The 19,539-nt window shown below is 41.4% G+C and overlaps 1 protein-coding gene and 1 pseudogene across 1 annotated transcript in view; one reads left to right on the plus strand and one right to left on the minus strand.

Moving 5' to 3' along the window:
* ARHGAP24 (Rho GTPase activating protein 24) overlaps positions 1–19,539 on the minus strand; it is a 1,566,862-nt gene that overhangs the window by 1,041,024 nt on the left and 506,299 nt on the right. The gene's annotated exons all lie outside the window — the stretch shown is intronic.
* On the plus strand, positions 4,034–4,152 carry LOC134935382 (5S ribosomal RNA; annotated as a pseudogene).

Raw genomic sequence — 19,539 nt, forward strand, 5'->3', positions numbered from 1 at the left:
ATCATTACCTAGCGTAACTCAGACTCCCCAAACTGGAAGATCACTATACTTCTGTTTTAGCTGCCTAAATCAAATGGTGAATCAAATGCCGGCATTTCATTATCGTTGCATGGGCGTGTCTAAGCCTGCGCCAGTAACTTGCTCCCTGCGAACATTCTGAGCAACTAAAGGGTTTCTCAGAGGTGTGCGACTGATGGTGAGTCTCCGTACGCAAGTAGCAGATCAGAGATACCGTCAGTGGGCGACTTTGTACTAATCCTTGCCACTATGACATTAGTATATTTTTGCAGTTACGCTGCTGGAGAAAGCAACTGCATCCACCTCTGAGTCATATGCCCATTTTGGAAAACCCTATATTTCACAGTGATATATACAGTATGAAAACACAATTCAATAATCTTAGGAATATTGTTCAAAACTTGGTTTACAGACAGTGAAGAGTAACTAAATTAATGTTTCACCTTGATATAGGATGGTCCTCTTCTGGAAATACTTTCTTGCTGTACCCTGCCGGAAGGGACAGCTTCCAGCCTCAGCGGGATTATTAGAGTATCTCCGCATTTCTGCATGTCCACATCTTATTCTCACATGGGATCTCTCTGAGATTGTGACAGCGGCTTCCCTGAGAATCTTTCAGCCTGAAACCACTGCTTATTCTCCACTGCTGTCCTTAAGATGTCACCCTCCCTCTGGAGCTGCTTTTTGTCCCCTCTACCCTCTACAAGATGGCGTCGCCTGTCCTAACAGTCTTCGTGCTCCTCTCATTTTTAACTGCCGTTTCAGGCAACTGCCCTTTTAGGAAAAAAGGGAGGCTTCTCCTCAGCCCACTGAGACTTACTGCCACCCAGCTGCCCTCTCTCCCACTGGGATTGTAGTCTCCTGCAGCAGCGCAGCTCACAGACAAAAGTGTTGGCAGAGTGTTGCGGTGTCAGATAGGGATGTTAGTCCACACAACGGCACTTAACCAGGATGATTGGTTTATTCATATAACAGAGATAATAGCTTGTAGTATATAGAAGATGTTCTGCAGCAGCAGGAACTCACAGTATACATGTGAAGCAGTACAGCAGTACACACAAGATGCGGCTGTATACACACAGGGTGTGGCGGCAAGGTAGACACACACACAGGAGAGCAGAAGATGCACGTCAGTGCAGTTGTCTCTCACAGGAGGAACTCTCTCAGACTGTGCACTAAGCACCTCCTCCTGCACTGAGCTGACACTAGGAGGGAAACACTAGAGCAGGGAAGCTGCCTCTAGTGCTGGGAACAGACACAAACAGCTGAGTGATCCATTGTCTAACACCCCCCCTCGCTCAAGGCTGTCTCCAGTTACATACATTTGCATAGCACTTTATAAAAAATGTCTCAATAAAGTTTTCCTGTAACCAAAAACACATTAATAAAGCATGGTAAGCAAACAGTAAAACAAATCAACATTTCTCAAAAGTATTCCAGTCCACATTTTGTCATGAACATATTCAGCTAGTGTGATGACAGTCAATTTGACAACATATGAGCAGCATTGCTCTCGCTTGCTATGTAATCCACATTGACAGATTTGTTCTCCACTAACTCACGGATAAAGTGTTGTCTAATGGCAATGTGTTTGGACCATCCATAATGCTTGGTGCTGAAAGACAAATCAATTGCTCACTTGTTACCACACGCAATGTTGATAGTCTCACTGTGGTAAAGAAGGCTAAGCTCACATACTGTAAAGTCTCCTTCATCCATAAAGCTTCTTTTGCAGTTTCTGCAGGAGCCATGCCTCAGTGGTGGATAGGGCAACAGTGGGTTGCTTTCTGCTCGGCCAGCTGACGGCTGCACCTGCCAAAATGAACAAGTAACCCGTATAGGAACGACGGTCATCCTCATCTGATCCCCATTCAGCATCACAGAAAACTTCCAAAGTCGTACCTTTTGACTTTGTAAAGGCCAACTTTAATGAACTTGTACCTTTTAAGTACCTTAATATTCTTTTAACTGCAATCCAGTGTTGTCTCTCAGGGTTGATTGTAAACTGACTTGCCCAGCTCACTGCATGTGTAATGTCGGGGCGAGTCCCAATACTTGCATACATTAAGTTACCAACAGCATTTTGATAAGGAACCTCTCTCTTTTCCTCTATCTCCTCCTGGCTGGTTGATGACATGGCCTTTACCATCTTTATGCTTTTATCAATAGGAGTGCTCACTGGTTTTACATCAGTCATTCCATACCTGCGAAGTATTGCTTCAATACATGTCTAATGATCAAGTGTAACAGTCCTATCTTTCATGTTTTGTACAATTCTCATGCCTAACAAATGATTTGCAGGGCCTAGATCCTTTTAGATTGAATCTTTGTTTCAGCTGCAAACTTTTTCCTCTTGGAACATACTCTCGTCATAATGATCAGGTGGTTCCATATAAATCTCCTCAATTAACTCTCCATTTAGGAATGCAGAATCAAAGTCTAACTGGCATAACAATAAATCATGAAGTGGTAGCAATGGCAATAACTGACCTCAAGGTGCTGTACCTTGTTACATGCGAAAAGATCTCTCCGTAGTTGGTCCTGGATTTTTGGGTGTATCCTTTAGCAACAAGGCGGGCTTTATAACGAGCAATAGTCCCATCCGCATTCAGCTTTCTGCAAAAGACCCACTTGTTCTTGATTGTCTTACGGTTATTCGGCCTTTCAACTACAGCCCTTGTACTGTTATCATCCAGAACTGACAGCTCTGTATCTATTGCTGACTTCAATTCTTTCCAGTCGCTACTTGATTTTGCTTCCTGTATATTTTGGGGTTCACAGTAAGCTATATTTGTATATTCCTCACTGTATCTTTTGGATGGAACACCTTTATTGCTCCTCAGGGAACGCCTGTTTCCTGAATGGGTAGCCGTATCAACTCTTTCAGGTTCAGACATGCTTTCCACTGCCTGTACATCCAGCGATACATATGATTCTGTGATTCTTGTTCCACTGTTTCAGTGATTGGTGCTGTTTCACCACATCTCTAGACTTTAGAAGACATTTCTTTGTAATGTCTCAAAGCCTGAATCCTTTGCTTTCTTCACAGTGCCATACTGCTGACATCCTTCTTTGAATCAATTGTGCTGCAGTTAAGACAGTGCATGCTCTATGCTAGTGGTTCTCAAACTCGGTCTTCAGGACCCCACACGGTGCATATTTTGCATGTAACCCAGCAAGTGCACAGGTGTATTAATTACTCACTGACACATTTTAAAAGGTCCACAGGTGGAGCTAATTATGTCACTTGCGATTCTGTGAGGAGACCTGCAAAACATGCACCGTGTGGGGTCCTGAGGACCGAGTTTGAGAACCTGTGCTCTATGCAATTGATTCTGGGACCTAAATTCTGATACAACAAGAGATACTTAGATGTTTTTACTATCATAGGTCACCGTGTTACATTTAGACTCTGTATTGTTACAAATATTAATAGATACATTACATCACCGTGCTACATTTAGACACTGGATTGTTACAAATGCTAATAGATACATTGCATAGTAACCTTTTTGGGATACAATCCTTTTTCAGTGAGTTCTATCCAGACAGACAATTTGGATAGTATTTGTGAATCTCTTTCTCTCTCTCCTTTTCTGCTGCTAAGCAGGATATATGACTGGATAATTTTTCTTTGACTTTTAAGTAACTGCATATTACTGCTTATATACTGGTTAAATAGGTCTATTTTACATTATTGCTTGGAAATTGGAGAAACAGACAACTGGTTTATTCGGTACCATTGAGGGTTGAGATTGTGAAGAAACTATCCTACTTCTTTTTCTTACACTCTCTCATTCACAATTTAGGGTTGTTCTCTGCAATGCTTACGACAGCAACAGAGGCTCCCTTTTGGACAGCAGAAGTGTAATACTTATCTATTTTATCAATTTATGATCATCTATCTCTATACCTATTCTATTTCTCGGTCATCCTCCATTTTTTTCATTTTCAGCACATTCTCTCATCCAATTTGGGTAAACTTGCGTGAACATTAACCCGTCCCAATAACTTCAGCTACAGTCATACCACACTGGACATGCCCGATCTCATCTGATCTTGGAAGCCAAGCAGTGTCGGGCCGGGTCAGTACCAAAAGGGGAGACCCTCTGTGAATACCAGGTACTGTAACATAGGGGACCAGTTATTTATATACTTACCCAGGAAAGCAGAAGTGTACTGTTCTTCTTTCAAAACCAGACAATTTGGCGCATACACTCTTTCATTGCCCATTCGATGGAAACAGAGGGGCAAAAGCAGAAGTGACTGGTTCTTTATACTCAATACTATCTTTTAGAAGATTGGTATCCCTGAATTGATACTCACTCAAGGTATCCCATGGGCTTTTGAAGTCACAAAGCCTGATTTCTGTTCCTTTTAGATATCTATTATAGATTTAGGATTCTGAACAAGAGAACAGGAAAACTAAAATTTAGCTCTGAAAAATGTCTTTTTATTCATGTCTGATATAGACAATTTATTTAATACACTTTTAACTAATTTTTTCAAAGTTTTTCTCAAAAGGGTAACATTCTTTTTCATCTGTATACCTCTAATAAAAGTTAAGTTTTAACGAAAAAATCATTACTTACCTTCAATATACTTACCTTATAATTTATCCTATATATTTACTACATTACTATGTAAAAAGTGTGCCCCAGAGAGACTAAACAGTCTTTTTGCGTCTCTGCAAAACCCCACAAAATAGTTTATTCTGAACTAACGTCTGGGAGCACCACCAACCAGATGCTACTGCATAAATACCCTTGAGGCAAAGTCAGTAGTCATATGTTGGTTTATGTAAACAACTTCTATCTTCATATTTGTTTTTTATTATCTCTTTATAGCAATCCTAACCAGGGCAGATTCCAAACCCTAAATGTTTGCTTTCTTCACAGTATTCTAGCATAATACATTCCACTGACTTTGGATCTAATTTCCGTCTTTTCACCGTAGGTGCAGTATATGTGCATAAGCTTTTGATTGACAGCTGGCTTTTTTTTAGACCACGCCTCCAGTGGCATTTTACCTTTTACAGCTACTGTAGGCACATGGTTTTTAAGATATACTGCAGTAGACACTGCTTCCATTCAAAAGCTTTTCTCCAGGCCTGCGTCACTCAACATAGTCCGTGCTCTCTCAACATTTGTATGATTTGCACACTCACTTACACTGTGTTGTTCTGCCATGTAAGCAATTGTTAGTTGATGCTGTATTCCATATTTTTTCAGGAACTGTGCAAAAACTCTGTTGTCATACTCTCCACCATTGTCGGATATCAAGACTTTTAATTTCAGACCCGTCTGAGTCTTCACCAGGTTCTTGTATTCCACAATTTTATTGACAACTTCACTTTTAACTTTCATGATATATACAAGCGTCATCCTTGTGGCATCATCAATAAATGTTATAAAATACCTGTAGCCACTCATTGATTCCATCTCTATCGGACCACATACGTCAGTATGCACTAGGGCTTGTGGTATTTCCGCTTTACTAGTAGACTTAGGAAATGGGGTGCAAGTCTGATTTCCTTTTATACAACTCTCACACACAGGTCTCTCAGTATTACTCACAGTGATTCCAGTTGCCATTCCATCGAGTAGTTTCTCGACATTGTCAGATCCCAGATGACCTAGGCGCCAGTGCCACAGCTCCATTGACTGGTTTGAATCAGAAAAACTCCTATCAAGGAAAAACAGGCGCTTGATATAAAGTTGCTGCACCAAGCAGCTGCTACAAAAACAGGAGAGGCACTCCTGGAATAAACAGAAATACATAACAAATGAGCAGCGCTATAAATATAAAATAATTGTATTGGTATTGATTAAAGATTCATATCAATTTATTAAGATAAATATAATTTCATAAAAAGAGATGAGTATCGCATCTCAATCAAAACAAATTCATAGTAAGAAAAGTACAGAATACATATAACACCTTCTCTGCTCCTCTTAATCAGACTGCTGGTGTCTGTTCCTAATAGTTGCCCCTCATGTACCCACAGTCTCTATTAGCAACACAGTTCGGCAGGATCAGTATAGTTACCGGTCACCATTTAGAGGTGGATTGCTTCCATTGAATTGAGTCCTTGTTAGGAATCTTTGTCCTCATTAGAAATGGTGAACACTGCTGTTGTCCTCCTTAGTCTGTGTGATCTTGTGTGGAACAAATGATTGTTGTAAATCCGGGGCTGGTTCAGACACCTGTAGTCACGGTCCGTGGAGCTTGGATGGTGGTGTTAGTGGGGTCCACTTCCCTTTCACTGTAATGCATTCACATGCTGTCAGTGAATTGAACCATTCCTGATTACAACTGAAATGCCTAGTGGACCCGAGTCCATGTACCAGCAATCCTTCTTGTGACTATCTGCTACATTCAATTCTGACTCATTTGGTTTGACACGCTTCTTCTGCGTACCACTGCAATTTCTCAGTCTGCAATCTGAGGCCTTGTGCCCCACCTTGTGACATATAAAGCACTTGATCTTGAGCTTTTTGGACTTAGTATTTTTTGTGTATAAGACAGAACCCTCAGCATGTTTCCCGACAGGAATACATTCTTGGAACAGCAGCAGCTTGGCTCTTACAATTTCTGTTGTCAGCTTGGTATAGTTAGACTCCAAAGCTACTACCAGGAAATAGAATTCTAGTGTCAGATTCTGTAACATCGCCATCGCCACTTCTTCGTCATCACCTGTGCCCATACAGATGCCAACTGCTGAGCTATTGACAGTATTTTATCAATATAATCGTTCATGTCTTTACAGGCACTTAACTTTGTCCCTTACAGCATACAGCTCAAGTTTATTCTTCTCATCAGACCTTTGTCCTCATACGCCATTGCAGAGCTGCTAACATGTCTTTGGCTGACACTTTCCCGCTGATAATGGAGTAGACATGTTGTTCCACGGCCAAGCCTATCGTCCCGATGGCTCTATTCACTTCAACTGGGTTTGGGTTTGCTCCTGGCTCAATTGTTACTTTCCACAACTTATCCCGCTTAAACTGCATCTCCATGGTGAATTTCCACATTGTGTAATTCTCTGAGCCTTTTAGCTCTGTAAAGTTCATGCTGTTCCCTGTACTGTACATTCTTCTCTATATTTAATAAAAGTACTCCTGCTTTAATCAGCTGCACTTTCATTTCTTATGTACCTCTGTTTTAGGATGCCTTTCTGACTTGGGGTCCTGGGCCCATAACCTGTTGACAGAGTGTTGTGACGTTGGATACGGATGTTAGTCCACACAATGGCACTTAACCAGGATGATTAGTTTATTCAAATAACAGAGGTAACAGCTTGTAGTATATCGAAGATGTTCTGCAGCAGCAGGAACTCACAGTATACATGTGAAGCCGTACAGCAGTAACATAGCATCTCAGTACACACAAGATGCTGCTATATACACACAGGGTGCAGCTGTGGGGTAGACAAGGTCACACACACAGGAGAGCAGAAGCTGCACGTCAGTGCAGTTGTCTCTCCCAGGAAGAACTCTCTCAGACTGTGCACTAAGCACCTCCTCCTGCACTGAGCTAACACTAGGATGGAAAACACTAGAGCAGAGAAGCTGCCTCTAGTGCTGGGAACAGAGACACACTGCAGAGTGATCCACTGTCTAACAAAAAGAAAGTGATATTACACTTTTTTTCTGGAATTCAACAAAATTAAACATCATGGCCCTCATTCCGAGTTGATCGGTCGCAAGGCGAATTTAGCAGAGTTACACACGCTAAGCCTACGCCTACTGGGAGTGTATCTTAGCTTCTTAAAATTGCGACCGATGTATTCGCAATATTGCGATTACAAACTACTTAGCAGTTTCAGAGTAGCTTCAGACTTACTCTGCCTGTGCGATCAGTTCAGTGCTTGTCGTTCCTGGTTTGACGTCACAAACACACCCAGCGTTCGCCCAGACACTCCTCCGTTTCTCCAGCCACTCCTGCGTTTTTTCCGGAAACGGTAGCGTTTTCATCCACACGCCCATAAAACGCCGTGTTTCCGCCCAGTAACACCCATTTCCTGTCAATCACATTACGATCGCCGGAGCGAAGAAAAAGCCGTGAGTAAAAATACTATCTTCATTGTTAAATTACTTGGCGCAGTCGCAGTGCGAATATTGCGCATGCGTACTAAGCGGATTTTCATTGCGATGCGATGAAAAATACCGACCGATCAACTCGGAATGAGGGCCCATGTTTGTATTGCATATTTCTGCTATACTAACGTTGCTGATCATAAAGCTGTAATGTTTTAAATAAACACAGTGTAGGGGTGATAATGATGATGATAATGGATCAGGCTCATTTGCAATTTCCTCCCCAGTCGCTATGCACTAGAGATAAGCGCCTGAAATTTTTCGGGTTTTGTGTTTTGGTTTTGGGTTCGGTTCCGCGGCCGTGTTTTGGGTTCGAACGCGTTTTGGCAAAACCTCACCGAATTTTTTTTGTCGGATTCGGGTGTGTTTTGGATTCGGGTGTTTTTTTCAAAAAACCCTAAAAAACAGCTTAAATCATAGAATTTGGGGGTAATTTTGATCCCAAAGTATTATTAACCTCAAAAAACATAATTTACACTCATTTTCAGCCTATTCTGAACACATCACACCTCACAATATTATTTTTAGTCCTAAAATTTGCACCGAGGTCGCTGTGTGAGTAAGATAAGCGACCCTAGTGGCCGACACAAACACCGGGCCCATCTAGGAGTGGCACTGCAGTGTCACGCAGGATGTCCCTTCCAAAAAACCCTCCCCAAACAGCACATGACGCAAAGAAAAAAAGAGGCGCAATGAGGTAGCTGTGTGAGTAAGATTAGCGACCCTAGTGGCCGACACAAACACCGGGCCCATCTAGGAGTGGCACTGCAGTGTCACGCAGGATGGCCCTTCCAAAAAACCCTCCCCAAACAGCACATGACGCAAAGAAAAAAAGAGGTGCAATGAGGCGCAATAAAAAAACCACGGTTAGGTGGTATATATTATAATAATAATACAATTATGGATGGACGGACTGCCTGCCGAGTTCCGACACAGAGGTAGCCACAGCCGTGAACTACCGCACTGTACACTGGTTGATAAAGAGATAGTAGTATACTCGTAACAACTAGTATGACACTATGACGGTATAAAGAAAGAAAAAAAAATACCACGGTTAGGTGGTATATATTATAATAATAATACAATTATGGATGGACGGACTGCCTGCCGACTGCCGACACAGAGGTAGCCACAGCCGTGAACTACCGCACTGTACACTGGTTGATAAAGAGATAGTAGTATACTCGTAACAACTAGTATGACACTATGACGACGGTATAAAGAATGAAAAAAAAACCACGGTTAGGTGGTATATATTATAATAATAATACAATTATGGATGGACGGACTGCCTGCCGACTGCCGACACAGAGGTAGCCACAGCCGTGAACTACCGCACTGTACACTGGTTGATAAAGAGATAGTAGTATACTCGTAACAACTAGTATGACACTATGACGACGGTATAAAGAATGAAAAAAAAACCACGGTTAGGTGGTATATATTATAATAATAATACAATTATGGATGGACGGACTGCCTGCCGACTGCCGACACAGAGGTAGCCACAGCCGTGAACTACCGCACTGTACACTGGTTGATAAAGAGATAGTAGTATACTCGTAACAACTAGTATGACACTATGACGACGGTATAAAGAATGAAAAAAAAACCACGGTTAGGTGGTATATATTATAATAATAATACAATTATGGATGGACGGACTGCCTGCCGACTGCCGACACAGAGGTAGCCACAGCCGTGAACTACCGCACTGTACACTGGTTGATAAAGAGATAGTAGTATACTCGTAACAACTAGTATGACACTATGACGACGGTATAAAGAATGCAAAAAAAACCACAGTTAGGTGGTATATATTATAATAATAATACAATTATGGATGGACGGACTGCCTGCCGACTGCCGACACAGAGGTAGCCACAGCCGTGAACTACCGCACTGTACACTGGTTGATAAAGAGATAGTAGTATACTCGTAACAACTAGTATGACACTATGACGGTATAAAGAATGAAAAAAAAAACCACGGTTAGGTGGTATATATTATAATAATAATAATACAATTATGGATGGACGGACTGCCTGCCGACTGCCGACACAGAGGTAGCCACAGCCGTGAACTACCGCACTGTACACTGGTTGATAAAGAGATAGTAGTATACTCGTAACAATTAGGATGACACTATGACGGTATAAAGAATGAAAAAAAAACCACGGTTAGGTGGTAGGTATATAATAATAAATAATACAATTCTGGTCGGACGGACTGCCTGCCGTGTGCCGACACAGAGGTAGCCACAGCCGTGAACTACCGCACTGTACACTGGTTGATAAAGAGATAGTAGTATACTCGTAACAATTAGGATGACACTATGACGGTATAAAGAATGAAAAAAAAACCACGGTTAGGTGGTAGGTATATAATAATAAATAATACAATTCTGGTCGGACGGACTGCCTGCCGTGTGCCGACACAGAGGTAGCCACAGCCGTGAACTACCGCACTGTACACTGGTTGATAAAGAGATAGTAGTATACTCGTAACAATTAGGATGACACTATGACGGTATAAAGAATGAAAAAAAAACCACGGTTAGGTGGTAGGTATATAATAATAAATAATACAATTCTGGTCGGACGGACTGCCTGCCGTGTGCCGACACAGAGGTAGCCACAGCCGTGAACTACCGCACTGTACACTGGTTGATAAAGAGATAGTAGTATACTCGTAACAATTAGGATGACACTATGACGGTATAAAGAATGAAAAAAAAACCACGGTTAGGTGGTAGGTATATAATAATAAATAATACAATTCTGGTCGGACGGACTGCCTGCCGTGTGCCGACACAGAGGTAGCCACAGCCGTGAACTACCGCACTGTACACTGGTTGATAAAGAGATAGTAGTATACTCGTAACAATTAGGATGACACTATGACGGTATAAAGAATGAAAAAAAAACCACGGTTAGGTGGTAGGTATATAATAATAAATAATACAATTCTGGTCGGACGGACTGCCTGCCGTGTGCCGACACAGAGGTAGCCACAGCCGTGAACTACCGCACTGTACTGTGTCTGCTGCTAATATAGACTGGTTGATATTTAAAGAGATATTAGTAGTATACAACAATACTATACTGGTGGTCAGGCACTGGTCACCACTCCTGCAGCAAAAGTGTGCACTGTTAATTAATATAATTGTACTCCTGGCTCCTGCTAACAACCTGCAGTGCTCCCCAGTCTCCCCCACAATTAATTATAAGCTTTTAATTTATACATTGATGACTGTGCAGCACACTGGGCTGAGCTGAGTGCACACAGACTGAGTCACACTGTGTGACTGACTGTGCTGTGTATCGTTTTTTTTTTCAGGCAGAGAACGGATATAGCAGAGAGAAGTGAACGGATATATTATATTAAATAAAAGTTAACTAGCAACTGCACTGGTCACTGACTGTGGTAAACTAACTCTGTCTGCGACTCTGCACAATCTCTCTCTATCTAATCTATCTATCTCTATTCTAATGGAGAGGACGCCAGACACGTCCTCTCCCTATCAATCTCAATGCACGAGTGAAAATGGCGGCGACGCGCGGCTCCTTATATAGAATCCGAGTCTCGCGATAGAATCCGAGCCTCGCGAGAATCCGACAGCGTCATGATGACGTTCGGGCGCGCTCGGGTTAACCGAGCAAGGCGGGAAGATCCGAGTCGCTCGGACCCGTGGAAAAAAAAGTGAAGTTCGTGCGGGTTCGGATTCAAAGAAACCGAACCCGCTCATCTCTACTATGCACCAGACAGCCAATCTCTGTTCCCTCAGTACACCGCTTTACTGATGTGAATTTTTTTTTCTTTTTACCTTGCAAAATCCACTGTCATTTTAATCAATCTTTAGATGTACTTCAGGTTAGGAACAAATTAAAATTGCACAAGTTGAATAAAGAGGTCACCAACAGACGTAAATCACTTTCATTATGTTTTTACAGCAACACAATATAAAAATAATATACTATTACGCATCAAATTTCAATCTCAAGCAAAACAAATCCATTGCCAATTGTTATATTAATACTAGCAACATACTAAAATGTAATTGAAAGTGTGTATTAATTGTATGATGTATCGTTAGACTCAGAAACAGGATCAACAGACAAAAACACCTCAGTTACTTGTAGAGGTCTTCATATGAGCATCTGCGCCAGGTGTGACACATTGTTACATAAACAAATGCCTGTATAAGACACCCATGTGGATTGTGCTCAAGTTTGAAACAGTTGTAACTGTTGGAATATGTTGGTATAGGTGGCAGAGTGCATGTACACACCAGCGAATGCAGTAATGTGAAGTGTACAGTTGTACTCACAGTTATGGTTACACAGACTCTTATGCATGGGAGTGGGTATACACTCAGGATCCTGGATCTCGGGATCCTGGTAGCTGAAATACTAACGCTGCAATCCCAACAGCCACCAGAACACTGATGCTGGAAACCAACCAGGTCGGGATCCAGACAGTCGGGATCTCGAAGGTAAGTATAGCTGAGAGGGTTAGGATTTGGCTGAGGGTGGGGTAGGGGCTTAGGTTTGGTCACTAAGGGCAATGTTAAGGTTAGGCTGTGGTAACGGAGGGTTAGGATTGGGGGGAATATGTTTCCTCACCCTTGTCAGGATCATGACCATCAGGATGCCAGCGTCTGTATTGTGAATGCTGGCATCCTATCCGCTGGGATCACATACTAATCCTGCATGGAGCAGAGCTTTAGAGGAGCGTGTAGGTCACCAGCCAGTGACTGTATCAGGGCAGTGGTGCAGGATACAAGGGGTATCAGCCTGTGGATTAGTATAATAGAATGCAGTAAATGCAGGGATTCCTGAAGCTAAGTGGAAGACGTCCATCTTCCAATGTGGCACCCTAACACAGTGACAAAATGGTGCTGAGCATTGGCAGAAGTATGGTTGGTGATCATTATGGTTAGGGATTTGAAGCCTCCCTGTTGGAACCAAAACATGGAGTAGACACAGTAATGCTGTCCAACTTCAACAGTGCATACAAACTGTACCATTACACAGTTACATCCATGGCGTAAAGCTAGAAAATTGATTGTAGTGTTTCTGTGACAGCATGGGTTAATAAAACTACTTGTAACAGCGTAGCAAGGGATAAAACTCAGACATCATGGCTTTACTAACAGATGCTAGCAGATGTGTGTTTACTTGCAGATGGTTCTGAGGTGTCATGTGCAACGCTCATTATTGTCAGTCATATGTATATTGGCCCTCATTCCGAGTTGTTCGCTCGCAAGCGGATTTTAGCAGATTTGCTCATGCTAAGCCGCCGCCTACTGGGAGTGAATCTTAGCATCTTAAAATTGCGAACGATGTATTCGCAATATTGCGATTACACACCTCGTAGCAGTTTCTGAGTAGCTTCAGACTTACTCGGCATCTGCGATCAGTTCGGTGCTTGTCGTTCCTGGTTTGACGTCACAAACACACCCAGCGTTCGCCCAGACAATCCTCCGTTTCTCCAGCCACTCCTGCGTTTTTTCCGGAAACGGTAGCGTTTTTTCCCACACGCCCATAAAACGGCCTGTTTCCGCCCAGTAACACCCATTTCCTGTCAATCACATTACGATCACCAGAACGATGAAAAAGCCGTGAGTAAAATTCCTAACTGCATAGCAAATTTACTTGGCGCAGTCGCAGTGCGAACATTGCGCATGCGCATTAAGCGGAAAATCGCTGCGATGCGAAGATTTTTACCGAGCGAACAACTCGGAATGAGGGCCATTATACTGTGCAATTAAATGTAATTGATGCAGACCCAGACATTTTGCTAGTTGATAAAGACAGAGAGTGAAATCCCTAAGGTACAACAGGACCCACTGCTGGTTAGATCCACGGCCTGCTCTAATAAAGCAAAAGTGTCTAATTTTGATAGCACATCTGGGTACATCCTGCATAAATATACAGAGGGCCTTCTATCTGCAGGTAGCTGCCTGATATGCCTGTCACACTGCTGCATGCAAATCAGTACACAATCTCTGAGCCATGCCCCCTCCCATCTTGTGGTAGTTCACAAGAACTGATGACCAGAGATTTCTCTACAGGGATTGCACACTCCTTAGAAACATGTCAATCAATGCCTAAGAACAGTGCCAGACTAGGACTAAAACAGGCCCTGGCATTTAAAGCACACATGCCCATCTCGTTTTCAAGTCTGGTTCCTTAAATAGACTCCTCCTATGGTATGGGAGTGAGAGAAAGGCGGAATAGGGGGAGACAGGAGAGAGAGAGCAGGAATAGGGGCAGATGGGAGAGAATAAGAATAAACTGCAATGGGAGAGAGATAAAGATGAGGAAAAGGGGAAGACAAGGTAGGAAGAGAGATGGAATAGGGCAGACAGGGGAAGGAAAGGGGGGGAGATGTGGGGGAGAGAGAAGAGCAATATGGAAATATGGGAGAGAGGAATAGGGGAGATGGGAGAGAAAGAGAGAGAGGAACAGGGTAGGCGGGAGACAGAGAGAAGGAATGAGAGGAGGCAGGAGAGAGGAGGAGGAAAAATAGAGGGAGATGGCAGAAAGACAGGAGGAACAAATGGAAGAGAGAGAGAGAAAGAGGAGGAATAGAGGGAGATGAGAGAGAGGAGGAATAGAGGGAGATGAGAGAGAGGAGGAATAGGATGAGGCAGGATAGAGACAGAGGAGGAATAGAGGAGGATGGCAGAGAGAGACAGGAAAAAAGGAATAAGATAGAGCTGTAACTTATTCACAGTGCACTATATCCAGTCAGAGCAGGAGAAGACAGCAATATATTTACCAGGCTGTATTGTATTGCTGACTGCAGCTGCCCTTCTTCCTTTGGCCACTGGCAAACTCCACAGTAACTATGTCCACTAACACCCAGACCTGATGCCATATGAGCTGGGATATCTGCAGCACCGTCTGCACATCCTCGGCTCCTCTCGTCAGCAGCCAGTGTGTGTCACCAAATACGCAGCTGCGCAATGTGATGTCATGACAGCGCATCTTATGGAAATCCCACCCACCGAGCTCAGCGCCAGGAGGCGTATCTAGTGCTCGGCTGGACCAGTTCATTTACCAGAACTGCCAGATGGACAGTTTGGCCCTGCCTGGGAACTACAGTACATGCACGTGTGGAGTCAATAAACAAGAAACTTCATCCAGCTTTTTCTTACTTTATATGCAAATGAATGGAGTCTAACCATAATATTGTTTTCATTCAATGAATACTGATAGTTTAAAGAGCCCTAATATTAATTAATAGATCAAAAATCAAAATGATTTTCCTAAATTAGCTAAATGGAGCACTTCAGCTGAATAAAATTGCCAACATCTTGTACCTATGTCGACTTTTATGTCTTAGGCTCTGTGTCCACATTTTCATGAAATTTGCTATATGCATTTACACACAAAAGACACATACTCACAAAAGGCAGAAAGTAACAACAAAACATGTGTTTGGTCGCCTACCAGAGACTGGCAATCCAAAGGCACATCAGAGGATAAAAGACGTATAGATATTACATTCCCTGCAATTGTCTCCTGTCAGTCAAATAGTAGTTTTGTAGTCCCTGTTGGTGTCTGCTGCAACCTTATGCCTTGACACCTTTTGATAATATATCTTTGTAAAAAGACCCTAATTAATACAGCTCTCTGGTGTATGTGATATTTATTTTGAATTTACTATTATATATATATATATATATATATACCAGGTATCCGAGACCATGTTAGCTGGCATGCTGACTGGATGTCTGCGGTGACTGTCTTGAAAAAGACCTTATAGGTCGAAACGTCGACTATTTATTGATGACTGCGATAAACTAATAAAAGCCTTTTAATTTATTGGACTAGTGAGTGCCCTCTTTTGAGATCTCTTTGGTCTCGGATACCTGGTATATGTGAAACTCTCTTTGGGGTTTTTTGAGGAGCACCCCTATATATGGATTTTTCTGATGTGAGTGCGGACTTTCAAAGAAATTATATATATATAAAAAATAGTATAATCCCTTAGTGCGCTCATAGTCAATACTACTGAAGTTTTTGTTTTTTTATTTTTTATATATAAATATCAGTTAGTCTTTATGTCAATTAACCAAAATAATAATACTAAAATAAACAAGGAGGGCAAGCTTCAACACAGAGCGGATCCCTTGTCAATAGAGATCAATAAAAATAAAAATAGAGAAGATATCTCTGTGTAGCGCACTTATTTTGTAAACTGATATAGTTAGATTGAGTTTAACGGATGATTTATAAAGAGAGGCTGACCTTACACATGTAAACACCCATATTTAAAACATATATGTCTTTTTATTATAAGAACAATATAGTTTAGATTCACATTCGCATTAAATTGAATTAATGATGAACATTTCTTTTACATTGAAAATACAGTTGAATGTTTCAATATTATTCATGTAAAAAATATATTAATAATAAAATGATATAAAAGAGCTTTCACCCAACGCGTTTCATCTTATAGCGACTTCTTCAGGGGTGTTTTCTAAATAACAGCTCTCTGTTTATTTTGAAAAAGCTGTATCATTCATAAAAGGTAAGGGCTTTTAATTGAGCCAATTATTGTGCTAGAAATTGTTTATAGATTAGAAAACTTGAGGAAAAAGATTTCCAAAAATATGACGACATTTAGTGGGGTTCCTTATTATAGGTCACCTATGGACTGGATGTTAATAATTCCCTTTTGTTTTTCCACAGTAGTCTTATAGGTCTGCACACATAGGGATCCAATATTGGATCCTTTTGTGATTTACAGACTTTTAAAAAAATTGCGGGAATTTTAATCCAATGAAGCAAGATAAACAAATAATATTTCTACATTTGGGAGAAGAGTACAATTCACTAGGTGACCTATATTAAGTTAACCTAACAATCTACTGCAACTCTGTTACATAGTAAAGTATCAGCTTTCCATACCCTTACAGACACCAGAAGTTCTGCCATATCTTGTATAAATGCAAAATTACAATTGATCCATAAAGGAGCATATTAATTGCAATTGCAAACTCGAAAGACTATAAACTTCTGTGTAGATTACTAATCAAGAAGCTTTAATTATCTAATATCTTTTGCCGTCATTACAGAGCATCTGTTGAAAATTAATTACAGTAAATGAATTGTAACATCCTAAAATTTTACTTGCGTTATAGGAACACAATAAGTCAATAAATATCTCTGAAAGCAAAAACAACTCAAATGATAAATATTTTTTAGTATTGTGGTGGAACACCCTGTTTACATAGGCGTTACATAGTTGCCAGTTCTCCCCTCTGCACCATTCCATACTGCATTTGTAAATTTGCAAGTCATTGCTGTATGTTATAGAATGTGAATATACACAAGGTCGCCAGAAACCCACCAGAATCAATCTTCATGCAACGCAAGACACCATCCAAATTTTTTAATGTTAAATATAGAAGTTGCTGGATGTAATAATGGATGCAGTGAGTTGTGAGGTCAATGAAAATGCGCCTGAAAAACATGGAAAATGAAGATCAATTTCTCCTGTGATTTCTGTACTGACCGTGAGGTGGGTATGCGGTTAGCATACCGATCACCAGGATCCCGGTGGTCACAATACAGACGCCGGGATCTTTATTGTGATTCCCCTTCTATGTGGTGAGCCCGCAAGGGGCTTAGTTGCGCTTGCACCCCCGCCGGCATTCCACCACTCAGGATGCTGATGTCGATATACTGATATTCGTCATCCCGAGCACCGGCAAATCATACCGAACCCATGTGGAGTTCTCCAGGAAAAATGATGCCGGTACCATTTTCTGGTGACTTCTACATGTCTGTGGAAATGTATAGCTACTGTATGATTGAAGGGTTAGCTGTGTGGTTCCTTTCGCCCCAGGGGCCCATGTGCACCCTGGTCATCATCCAAAAATATCAGTCATTAGTATGTCACTGTAATGGCCTACGTTGTATTTCATAGTAGGCAACTGCATACAATTGAGGACTCTACTGGATATTGCGTACCAGAATGCCAATAAATAATGTCTGATTAGAAACAAGAATGATTTTGAATCCTATTAGGGTTAAACACATAGGTCCTGATTCTGAGTCAAATGCATACACCCGGGCACACGTCTGCAGGCGCACTGCCCAAGCCCTCTGGCAGTGAGAGCAGCTGAGATAACTAGTAATGGCACTTACATCTACCCCATGCTTGATGCAGACGATCCAAATGAAAATAATGAGAATTCTGCATACGTTCAGCTCAGAGCAGGTCACAACTCCGTTTACACGCTCCCACAACATGCCAAAGGGACGCTTCCCCTACGTGTGAACACCCCACTCTGTCATCCAATAACACCCATTCAGCCATTGCTGAGAAGTTACTAAGATGCGTACGTCTTAGAATCACTCCTATAAGTTCCAGATGTGGGCCACGGAACATGCGCAGTGTGCTAAGAATTAAGCAATGCAGATGCCTTTAAAATTGTGTGCAACTGATAATGAGTCACATAATATACCTGATGCTGACTACGTCAGTCAATAATGGTTGAAAACAAGGAAGAATTCACAGAAAAATCAACCAACATATATAATAAAATATGTGTGCAGCCATCTATTACAATATGTGATACTGCAATTAGCACTGTCCATGATTACACAAATTAGGTAAATCAAAGAATACATTGCAAAAAAGAAGAAATGGGATTGATAACACTTTAAATGTACCTTCTAAACAACTAGAAGATAAAAAATATTGTAACAGTGATAGCTGCAGAGGTGGGGCTGCAGCACAGTCCAAAATTCAAATAGAGGAGCCACGCCAACTGCCAGCGAGTCCCGGACGGTGATGCCTGGCAGTGTTTGGGGTCGCAGTTGGTGTGGCTCCCTATTTGAATTTTGGACTGTGCTACAGCCCCACCTCTAGAGCCGCCACTGATTGTAAACTGTTTTTACATTTTGCTGATTACCCTCATGAATTTAAAATCTGTTGTTTGTTCATGACTAGTTCATCAGTCACTGATCAATACTCCATTTATAGAGACAAGTGGTTTATTACTCAAAGGTAATTAATTAAAATTGAGCACTGTGTAATACTAAATGCATAATTTATCATTAAAACAACCATCATTTCTGTTATCTAATTGACACAGAAATTAGAACTATTCTAAAAATGTGACTTTGCAAGCCTTCACTATATTAATGTGTTTGACTACAGTAGCAAAGCTTACCAGGCAGTAGTTAATTTACTTTACTGCAGTAGTCAAAATCAAATTGGCAATTAAATAATACTAATAAATGGCTTTTACTTCCAATAATAAAGCTACTAATGACTTAAGTACTAGAGGATAATTCACAAGAAGTCAGAAGCTAGATAGTGCTATCATCGTCATCATCATCATCATCATCATCATCATCACTGAACTTGGTAATCCCCGTATTTGCAACTGCTT

This window comes from Pseudophryne corroboree, chromosome 1 (assembly GCF_028390025.1).
Source record: "Pseudophryne corroboree isolate aPseCor3 chromosome 1, aPseCor3.hap2, whole genome shotgun sequence".
Lineage (NCBI taxonomy): Eukaryota > Metazoa > Chordata > Amphibia > Anura > Myobatrachidae > Pseudophryne > Pseudophryne corroboree.